The sequence below is a fragment of the Arachis hypogaea genome, chromosome 2 (genome assembly GCF_003086295.3).
Source record: "Arachis hypogaea cultivar Tifrunner chromosome 2, arahy.Tifrunner.gnm2.J5K5, whole genome shotgun sequence".
NCBI classification, from domain to species: Eukaryota; Viridiplantae; Streptophyta; class Magnoliopsida; order Fabales; family Fabaceae; genus Arachis; species Arachis hypogaea.
In genome coordinates, this window is record NC_092037.1 from 35085207 (window position 1) to 35096929 (window position 11723).

The 11723-nt window shown below is 38.9% G+C and overlaps 2 non-coding genes across 2 annotated transcripts; both read right to left on the reverse strand.

Annotated features, from left to right (window-relative positions):
• Window positions 1-388: 388 nt before the first annotated feature.
• LOC112764100 (small nucleolar RNA R71) lies at window positions 389-492 on the reverse strand. Its single transcript, XR_003182998.1, has one exon. It is a non-coding gene; the product is annotated as a small nucleolar RNA R71 (small nucleolar RNA).
• A 7775-nt stretch (window positions 493-8267) lies between these two features.
• On the reverse strand, window positions 8268-8371 carry LOC112764106 (small nucleolar RNA R71). The gene has a single exon (XR_003183000.1). It is a non-coding gene; the product is annotated as a small nucleolar RNA R71 (small nucleolar RNA).
• Window positions 8372-11723: the final 3352 nt, after the last annotated feature.

Consider the following 11723-nt stretch of genomic DNA (forward strand, 5'->3'; position numbering starts at 1 on the left):
TAATAATGATAATAATGCAAGGAGAATGCTTGGTGATTTCACAAAGACAACATCCAAGTTTGATGGAAGAAGCATCTCCATTCCTGCCATTGGAGCCAATAACTTTGAGCTTAAGCCTCAACTAGTTGCTTTAATGCAACAAAACTGCAAGTTTTATGGACTTCCATCTGAAGATCCTTATCAGTTTTTAACTGAATTCTTGCAAGTCTGTGATACTGTAAAGACGAATGGAGTTAATCCTGAAGTCTACAGACTCATGCTTTTCCCTTTTGCTGTAAGAGACAGAGCTAGAATATGGTTGGATTCACAACCTAAGGATAGCCTGGACTCTTGGGATAAGCTGGTCACTGCATTCTTAGATAAGTTCTTTCCTCCTCAAAAGCTGAGCAAGCTGAGAGTGGATGTTCAAACCTTCAAACAAAAAGATGGTGAATCCCTCTATGAAGCTTGGGAGAGATACAAGCAGCTGACCAAGAGATGTCCATCTGACATGTTTTCAGAATGGACCCTATTAGATATATTCTATTATGGTCTCTCTGAATTTTCGAAAATGTCACTGGACCATTCTGCAGGTGGATCTATTCACCTGAAGAAAACGCCTGAAGAGGCTCAAGAACTCATTGACATGGTTGCAAACAACCAGTTTATGTACACCTCTGAGAGGAATTCCGTGAATAATGGAGTACCTCAAAAGAAAGGAGTTCTTGAAATTGATGCTCTGAATGCCATCTTGGCTCAGAACAAAATGTTGACTCAACAGGTCAACATAATCTCTCAAAATCTGAATGGATTGCACCATGCATCCAACAGTGCTAGAGAGGCAGCTTCTGAAGAAGCTTATGATCCTGAGAACCCTGCCATGGCAGAGGTTAATTACTTAGGTGAACCTTATGGAAACACCTATAACTCATCATGGAGAAATCATCCAAATTTCTCATGGAAGGATCAACAAAAACCTCAACAAGGTTTTAACAATGGTGGACGCAATAGGCTGAATAATAGTAAGCCATATCCATCATCTTCTCAGCAACAGATAGAGAACTCTGAATAAAATAATTCTAATTTAGCCAATATAGTCTCTGATCTGTCAAAGGTCACTTTCAGTTTCATGAATGAAACCAGATCCTCCATTAGAAATTTGGAGGCACAAGTGGGCCAGCTGAGTAAGAAGGTTATTGAAACTCCTCCCAGTATTCTCCCAAGCAATACAGAAGAAAATCCAAAAGGAGAGCGCAAGGCCATTGATTTAATCAAAATGGCCGAATGCACTAGGGAGGAGGAGGACGAAAATCCTGGTGAGGAAGACTTCCCGAGACATCCTTCAAGCAAGAAGGAGTTTCCTACTAAGGATCCTGAGGAATCTGAGGCTCACCTAGAGACCATAGAGATTCCATTAAATCTCCTACTGCCATTCATGAGCTCTGAAGAATATTCATCCTCTGAAGAGGATGAAGATGTGACTGGTGAGCAAGTTGCTCAATATCTAGAAGCTATCATGAAGCTGAATGCCAAGCTATTTGGTAATGGGACTTGGGAAAGTGAACCTCCCTTGCTCATTAGTGACTTAGATACTTGGATTCAGGAAACTCTACCTCAAAAGAAACAAGATCCTGGCAAGTTCTTAATACCTTGCACCATTGGCACCATGAGCTTTGAGAAAGCTCTGTGTGATCTTGGGTCAGGGATAAACCTTATGCCACTCTCTGTAATGGAGAAGCTAGGGATCATTGAGGTACAACCTGCCTTGTTCTCATTACAATTGGCAGATAAGTCAATGAGACAAGCTTATGGAATGGTAGAGGACATGCTAGTGAAGGTTGAAGGCCTTTACATCCCTGCTGATTTCATAATCCTAGATACTAGGAAGGAAGATGATGAATGCATCATCCTAGGAAGACCTTTCCTAGCCACAGCAGAAGCTGTGATAGATGTCAACAGAGGAGAGTTAGTCCTTCAATTGAATGGGGAATACCTTGTGTTTCAAGCACACGACCATCCCTCTGTGACAAAAGAGAGTAAGCATGAAGAGCTTCTCTCAGTTCAAGGTCAAGAAGAGCCCACACAGTCAAACTCTAAGTTTGGTGTTGTGAGGCCACAACCAAACTCTAAGTTTGGTGTTCAAACCCCATATCCAAACTCTAAGTTTGGTGTGGAGACAACACACTAAATTGACCTGATCATCTTGTGGCTCCATGAGAGCCACTGTCAAGCTATTGACTTTAAAGAAGCGCTTGTTGGGAGGCAACCCAATTTTATTTATCTAATTTTATTTTATTTTGTTTTAGTGTTATTTTTGTGTTGAATTAGGTACATGATCATGAGGAGTCACGAAAAAATCAAAAAAATTAAAAACAGAGTCAAAAACAGAAGAAAAAATTTTTTCACCCTGGAGGACGCACGGGCTGGCGTTCAACGCCCAGAAGGTGCATCTGGCCGGCGTTCAATGCCAGAACAAAGCACCATTCTGGCGCTGAACGCCCAAAACAAGCAACAACCTGGCGTTAAACGCCAGGATGGTGCACAGAGAGGACAAACTGGCGCTGAACGCCAGGAACAAGCATGAAACTGGCGTTCAACGCCAGAAACATGCATCACATGGGCGTTTAACGCCCAGAACATGCACCAATGGGCGTTTGAACGCCAGAATGATGCATGGAGGCAATTTACATGCCTATATGGTGAAGGAATGGTATTTCTTTTCACCTCAGGATCTGTGGACCCCACAGGATCCCCACCTTATCTTCTAATCCTATTTTTGTGATTTGAATTCCCCATGTCACAATTCCCAATCTTCTTCATCAATCACCTCAATTCCTCTTCCCAATTACCCCATTCACCATTCACATCAACCTCCTCTTCCCCATACACCCCACCTACCTCTACAATTCAACTTCTCTTTCCCACCCAATCCCACCCACATAGCCGAACCTACTTCTCCCCCTTTCTCCCATATTCTCTTCTTCTTCTTCTACTTTTCTCTTCTTTCTTGCTCGAGGGCGAGCAATATTTTAAGTTTGGTGTGGTAAAAGCATAGCTTTTTTGCTTTTCCATTACCATTAATGGCACTAAAGGCCAGAGAAACCTCAAAGGGAAGACAAAAGCTTCCACCTCTGAGTCTTGGGAGATGGAAAATATAAGCCGTCATAGCTCAGTGGTATAACATGTGGCTGCAAATCAAGAGATCCCTGAGATACCTCAGGGGATAAGTTGTCCTCCACACAACTATTGGGAGCAAATAATGTTAAAAACACCAAAATCACTAGGGATCATGCAACAGAAGCAAGGAAAAGACATAGAGGAGCTCAAAAAGCACCATTGGACCTTCAAGAAGGCGCCACCCTCACTCAGGTGGATTCATTCCTTGTTCTTTATTTCTTTCTGTTTTCGGTTTTAAGTATTATGTTTATCTATGTTTTGTGTCTCTACTTCATGATCATTAGTGTGTAACCATGCCTTAAAGCTATGAACAAAATCCATTAATCTGTCACCTCTCTTGAATGAAAAATGTTTTAATTCAAAAGAACAAGAAGTACATAATTTTCGAAATTATTATTGAATTTAATTTAATTATATTGATGTGGTGGCAATAATTTTTGTTTTCTGAATGAATGCTTGAACAGTGCATATTTTTGATCTTGTTGTTTATGAGTGTTAAAATTGTTGGCTCTTGAAAGAATGATGAACAAAGAGAAATGTTATTGATGAACTGAAAAATTCATGAATTGATTCTTGAAGCAAGAAAAAGCAGTGAAAAGCAAAAGCTTGTGCGAAAAAAAATGGCAAAAAAAAATTTAGAAAGAAAAAGAAAAAGCCAATAGCCCTTAAAACCAAAAGGCAAGGGTAGCAAGGATCCAAGGCTTTGAGCATCAATGGATAGGAGGGCCCAAGGAAGTTAAATCCAGGCCTAAGCGGCTAAATCAAGCTGTCCCTAACCATGTGCTTGTGTCATGAAGGTCCAAGTGAAAAGCTTGAGACTGAATGGTTAAAGTCGTGATCCAAAGCTAAAGAGTGTGCTTAAGAGCTCTGGACACCACTAACTGGGGACTTTAGCAAAGCTAAGTCACAATCTGAAAAGGTTCACCCAGTTATGTGTCTGTGGCATTTGTGTATCCGGTGGTAATACTGGAAGACAAAGTGCTTAGGGCCACAGCCAAGACTCACAAGTAGCTGTGTTCAAGAATCAACATGCTTAACTAGGAAAGTCAATAACACTATCTGAAATTCTAAGTTCCTAGAGAAGCCAATCACTCTAAACTTCAAAGGAAAAAGTGAGATGCCAAAACTATTCAGAAGCAAAAAGCTACAAGTCCCGCTCATCTAATTAAATTAATATTCATTGATATTTTGGACTTTATAGTATATTCTCTTCTTTTTATCCTATTTGATTTTCAGTTGCTTGGGGACAAGCAACAATTTAAGTTTGGTGTTGTGATGAGCGGATAATTTATACGCTTTTTGGCATTGTTTTCATATAGTTTTTAGTAAGTTTGAGCTACTTTTAGGGATGTTTTCATTAGTTTTTATGTTAAATTCACATTTCTGGGCTTTACTATGAGTTTGTGTGTTTTTCTGTGATTTCAGGTAAATTCTGACTGAAATTGAGGGATTTGAGCAAAACTCTGAAGAAGGCTGACAAAAGGACTGCTGATGCTGTTGGATTCTGACCTCTCTGCACTCGAAATGGATTTTCTGGAGCTACAGAACTGCAATTGGCGCGCTCTTAACGGCGTTGGAAAGTAGACATCCAGGGCTTTCCCGCAATATATAATAGTCCATGCTTTATTCGAAGAATGACGACGAAACGTGGCGTTAAACGCCAAGTTCATGCTGCTGTCTGGAGTTAAACGCCAGAAAAACGTCATTATCCGGAGTTGAACGCCCAAAACACGTCATAACCTGGAGTTTGACGCCAAGAAATGCCTTAGCTCGTGGAATGATCAAGCTCAGCCCAAGCATACACCAAGTGGGCCCCGGAAATGGATTTATGCATCAATTACTTACTCATGTAAACCCTAGTAGCTAGTCTAGTATATATAGGACATTTATCTATTGTATTAGACATCCTGGATTGTAATTTGAATCCTGTGATCACGTTAGAGAGGGCTGGCCACTCGGCCATGCCTGAACTCTTTACTTATGTATTTTCAACGGTGGAGTTTATGCACACCATAGATTAAGGGTGTGGAGCTCTGCTGTACCTCAAGTATTAATGAAATTCTATCTTCTTTTATTCAAATCTCTTTTATTCTTATTCCAAGATATTCATTCGTACCCAAGAACATGATGAATGTTATGAGTCAGATTGCCCTCATTATCATTCTCACTTATGAACGCGCGTGATTGACAACCACTTCCGTTCTACATGCAACAGAGCTTGAATGCGTATCTCTTAGATTCCCCAACAGAATCTTCGTGGTATAAGCTAGATGGATGGCGGCATTTATGAGGATCCGGAAAGTCTCACCTTGTCTGTGGTATTCCGAGTAGGATCCTGGGAATCCGGAAAGTCTAACCTTGTCTGTGGTATTCCGAGTAGGATTCCGGTAATGAATGACTGTGACGTGCTTCAAACTTTAACCTGCTGGGCGTTAGTGACAGACGCAAAAGAGGGATTCTATTCCAGTAGGAGCGGGAACCAACCGGTGATTAGCCGTACTGTGACAGAGTGCGTAGCATTAGTTTTCACTGCGAGGATGGGATGTAGCCATCAGCCATGGGTGATGCCTCCAGACTGGTTAGCTGTGCGAGTGACAGCCGCACAGGGTATTTCCCCGAGAGGAAGAAAGTAGCCACAGTTGATGGTGAACCCCTATACAAAGCTTGCCATGGAAAAGAGTAAGAAGGATTGAATAGAAGCAGTAGGAGAGCAGGCGTCCAAGAGCTCTACAACATCTCCACATGCTTATCTGAAATTCTTACCAATGAACCTGCATAAGTATCTTTATCCCTTTCATTATTTCTATTTTCGAAAGCCCATAAACTATTTTAATCTGCCTAACTGAGATTTGCAAGGTGACCATAGCTTGCTTCATACCAACAATCTCTGTGGATTCGACCCTTACTCACGTAAGGTTTATTACTTGGACGACCCAGTACACTTGCTGGTTAGTTGAATGGAGTTGTGAAAATAAACAATGCCCTCAGAGTAAACATCCTCCAAGTAGAAAGAACAAGTGATCACAATTTCGTCCACCAAGTTTTTGGCGCCGTTGCCGGGGATTGTTCGAGTATGGACAACTGACGGTTCATCTTGTTGCTCAGATTAGGTAATTTTCTTTTCAAAAATCTTTTTCAAAAATTTTCTTTTCTTTTTCGTTTTTCCTAACTTTATTTTCGAAAAAAAAATAATAAAAATCCAAAAAAATTAGAAAATTATGAAAATCAAAAATATTTTTTGTTTCTTGTTTGAGTCTTGTGTTAATTTTTAAGTTTGGTGTCAATTGCATGCTTTTAAAATGATTCTTGCATTTTTTCGAAAATCTCATGCATTCATAGTGTTCTTCATGATCTTCAAGTTGTTCTTGACAAGTCTTCTTGTTTGATCTTGATGATTTCTTGTTTTGTGTCTTTTGTTGTTTTTCATGTGCATCTTTACATTCATATTTTCCATGCATTAAAGATTTTTAAGTTTGGTGTCTTGCATGTTTTCTTTGCATCAAAAATTTTTCAAAATTATGTTCTTGATGTTCATCATGATCTTCAAAGTGTTCTTGGTGTTCATCTTGACATTCATAGCATTCTTGCATGCATCTTGTGTCTTGATCCAAAATTTTCATGTTTTGGGTCATTTTTGTGTTTTTCCTTTAAAATTCAAAAATCAAAAAAATATCTTTTCCTTATTTCCCTCCAAAATTTCGAAATTTTGGTTTGACTTGGTCAAAAATTTTTAAAATTAGTTGTTTCTTACAAGTCAAGTCAAAATTTCAATTTTAAAAATCTTATCTTTTCAAAATCGTTTTTCAAAAATCATATCTTTTTCATTTTTTATGTAATTTTCGAAAATTTCAAAATTATTTTTCAAAATATTTTCAAAATCTTTTTCTTATCTTTATATCAAATTTTCGAAAATTAGCTAACAATTAATATGATTGGTTCAAAAAATTGAAGTTTGTTACTTTCTTGTTAAGAAAGGATCAATCTTTAAGTTCTAGAATCTTATCTTGTAATTTCTTGTTGGTTAAGTCAATTTTAAAATTAAATCTTTTTCAAAATATCTTTTTCAAATATATCTTTTTATCTTTTATCTTATCTTTTTCAAAAATTTTATCTTTTTCAAAATTTGATTTCAAAATATCTTATCTAACTTCTTATCTTCTTATCTTTTTCAAAATTTGATTTCAAATCTTTTTCAAATCAACTAACTAACTTTTTGTTTGTTTCTTATCTTTTTCAAAACCACCTAACTACTCTTCCCTCTCTAATTTTCGAAAATTCTCCCTCTCTTTTTCAAAAATTCTTTTTGTTTTAAATTTTAATTTTAATTATATTTTGTCTTTGATTTTCGAAAATTACTAACCTCTTTTTCAAAAATTATTTTCGAAATTTCTCTTCTCTTCTCTTCTTCTATTTAATTATTTAATTACTAACACTTCTCTTCACCTCTCTTCATCTAAAAATCCGAATTCTTCTTCATCCTTCTACCCCTTTCTTTTTCTACTAACATAAGGGAATCTCTATACTGTGACATAGAGGATTCCTTTTTCTTTTCTTGTTTTCTTCTCTTTCATATGAGCAGGAACAGGGAAAAAGGCACTCTTGTTGAAGTTGATCCAGAACCTGAAAGGACTCTAAAGAGAAAATTAAGAGACGCTAAATTACAACAATCCAGAAACAACCTTTCAGAAAATTTCGAACAGGAGAAGGACATGGCAGCCGCAAATAATAATGATAATAATGCAAGGAGAATGCTTGGTGATTTCACAAAGCCAACATCCAAGTTTGATGGAAGAAGCATCTCCATTCCTGCCATTGGAGCCAATAACTTTGAGCTTAAGCCTCAACTAGTTGCTTTAATGCAACAAAACTGCAAGTTTTATGGACTTCCATCTGAAGATCCTTATCAGTTTTTAACTGAATTCTTGCAAGTCTGTGATACTGTAAAGACGAATGGAGTTAATCCTGAAGTCTACAGACTCATGCTTTTCCCTTTTGCTGTAAGAGACAGAGCTAGAATATGGTTGGATTCACAACCTAAGGATAGCCTGGACTCTTGGGATAAGCTGGTCACTGCATTCTTAGATAAGTTCTTTCCTCCTCAAAAGCTGAGCAAGCTGAGAGTGGATGTTCAAACCTTCAAACAAAAAGATGGTGAATCCCTCTATGAAGCTTGGGAGAGATACAAGCAGCTGACCAAGAGATGTCCATCTGACATGTTTTCAGAATGGACCCTATTAGATATATTCTATTATGGTCTCTCTGAATTTTCGAAAATGTCACTGGACCATTCTGCAGGTGGATCTATTCACCTGAAGAAAACGCCTGAAGAGGCTCAAGAACTCATTGACATGGTTGCAAACAACCAGTTTATGTACACCTCTGAGAGGAATTCCGTGAATAATGGAGTACCTCAAAAGAAAGGAGTTCTTGAAATTGATGCTCTGAATGCCATCTTGGCTCAGAACAAAATGTTGACTCAACAGGTCAACATAATCTCTCAAAATCTGAATGGATTGCAACATGCATCCAACAGTGCTAGAGAGGCAGCTTCTGAAGAAGCTTATGATCCTGAGAACCCTGCCATGGCAGAGGTTAATTACTTAGGTGAACCTTATGGAAACACCTATAACTCATCATGGAGAAATCATCCAAATTTCTCATGGAAGGATCAACAAAAACCTCAACAAGGTTTTAACAATGGTGGACGCAATAGGCTGAATAATAGTAAGCCATATCCATCATCTTCTCAGCAACAGACAGAGAATTCTGAATAAAATAATTCTAATTTAGCCAATATAGTCTCTGATCTGTCAAAGGTCACTTTCAGTTTCATGAATGAAACCAGATCCTCCATTAGAAATTTGGAGGCACAAGTGGGCCAGCTGAGTAAGAAGGTTATTGAAACTCCTCCCAGTATTCTCCCAAGCAATACAGAAGAAAATCCAAAAGGAGAGTGCAAGGCCATTGATTTAATCAAAATGGCCGAATGCACTAGGGAGGAGGAGGACGAAAATCCTGGTGAGGAAGACTTCCCGGGACATCCTTCAAGCAAGAAGGAGTTTCCTACTAAGGATCCTGAGGAATCTGAGGCTCACCTAGAGACCATAGAGATTCCATTAAATCTCCTTCTGCCATTCATGAGCTCTGAAGAATATTCATCCTCTGAAGAGGATGAAGATGTGACTGGTGAGCAAGTTGCTCAATATCTAGGAGCTATCATGAAGCTGAATGCCAAGCTATTTGGTAATGGGACTTGGGAAAGTGAACCTCCCTTGCTCATTAGTGACTTAGATACTTGGATTCAGGAAACTCTACCTCAAAAGAAACAAGATCCTGGCAAGTTCTTAATACCTTGCACCATTGGCACCATGAGCTTTGAGAAAGCTCTGTGTGATCTTGGGTCAGGGATAAACCTTATGCCACTCTCTGTAATGGAGAAGCTAGGGATCATTGAGGTACAACCTGCCTTGTTCTCATTACAATTGGCAGATAAGTCAATGAGACAAGCTTATGGAATGGTAGAGGACGTGCTAGTGAAGGTTGAAGGCCTTTACATCCCTGCTGATTTCATAATCCTAGATACTAGGAAGGAAGATGATGAATGCATCATTCTAGGAAGACCTTTCCTAGCCACAGCAGAAGCTGTGATAGATGTCAACAGAGGAGAGTTAGTCCTTCAATTGAATGGGGAATACCTTGTGTTTCAAGCACACGGCCATCCCTCTGTGACAAAAAAGAGTGAGCATGAAGAGCTTCTCTCAGTTCAAGGTCAAGAAGAGCCCACACAGTCAAACTCTAAGTTTGGTGTTGTGAGGCCACAAGCATACTCTAAGTTTGGTGTTCAAACCCCATATCCAAACTCTAAGTTTGGTGTGGAGACAACACACTAAATTGACCTGATCATCTTGTGGCTCCATGAGAGCCACTGTCAAGCTATTGACTTTAAAGAAGCGCTTGTTGGGAGGCAACCCAATTTTATTTATCTAATTTTATTTTATTTTGTTTTAGTGTTATTTTTGTGTTGAATTAGGTACATGATCATGAGGAGTCACGAAAAAATCAAAAAAATTAAAAACAGAGTCAAAAACAGAAGAAAAAAATTTTTCACCCTGGAGGACGCACGGGCTGGCGTTCAACGCCCAGAAGGTGCATCTGGCCGGCGTTCAACGCCAGAACAGAGCACCATTCTGGCGCTGAACGCCCAAAACAAGCAACAACCTGGCGTTAAACGCCAGGATGGTGCACAGAGAGGACAAACTGGCGCTGAACGCCAGGAACAAGCATGAAACTGGCGTTCAACGCCAGAAACATGCATCACATGGGCGTTTAACGCCCAGAACATGCACCAATGGGCGTTTGAACGCCAGAATGATGCATGGAGGCAATTTACATGCCTATATGGTGAAGGAATGGTATTTCTTTTCACCTCAGGATCTGTGGACCCCACAGGATCCCCACCTTACCTTCTAATCCTATTTTTGTGATTTGAATTCCCCATGTCACAATTCCCAATCTTCTTCATCAATCACCTCAATTCCTCTTCCCAATTACCCCATTCACCATTCACATCAACCTCCTCTTCCCCATACACCCCACCTACCTCTACAATTCAACTTCTCTTTCCCACCCAATCCCACCCACATAGCCGAACCTACTTCTCCCCCTTTCTCCCATATTCTCTTCTTCTTCTTCTACTTTTCTTTTCTTTCTTGCTCGAGGGCGAGCAATATTTTAAGTTTGGTGTGGTAAAAGCATAGCTTTTTTGCTTTTCCATTACCATTAATGGCACTAAAGGCCAGAGAAACCTCAAAGGGAAGACAAAAGCTTCCACCTCTGAGTCTTGGGAGATGGAAAATATAAGCCGTCATAGCTCAGTGGTATAACATGTGGCTGCAAATCAAGAGATCCCTGAGATACCTCAGGGGATAAGTTGTCCTCCACACAACTATTGGGAGCAAATAATGTTAAAAACACCAAAATCACTAGGGATCATGCAACAGAAGCAAGGAAAAGACATAGAGGAGCTCAAAAAGCACCATTGGACCTTCAAGAAGGCGCCACCCTCACTCAGGTGGATTCATTCCTTGTTCTTTATTTCTTTCTGTTTTCGGTTTTAAGTATTATGTTTATCTATGTTTTGTGTCTCTACTTCATGATCATTAGTGTGTAACCATGCCTTAAAGCTATGAACAAAATCCATTAATCTGTCACCTCTCTTGAATGAAAAATGTTTTAATTCAAAAGAACAAGAAGTACATAATTTTCGAAATTATTATTGAATTTAATTTAATTATATTGATGTGGTGGCAATAATTTTTGTTTTCTGAATGAATGCTTGAACAGTGCATATTTTTGATCTTGTTGTTTATGAGTGTTAAAATTGTTGGCTCTTGAAAGAATGATGAACAAAGAGAAATGTTATTGATGAACTGAAAAATTCATGAATTGATTCTTGAAGCAAGAAAAAGCAGTGAAAAGCAAAAGCTTGTGCGAAAAAAAAATGGCAAAAAAAAAAATTTAGAAAGAAAAAGAAAAAGCCAATAGCCCTTAAAACCAAAAGGCAAGGG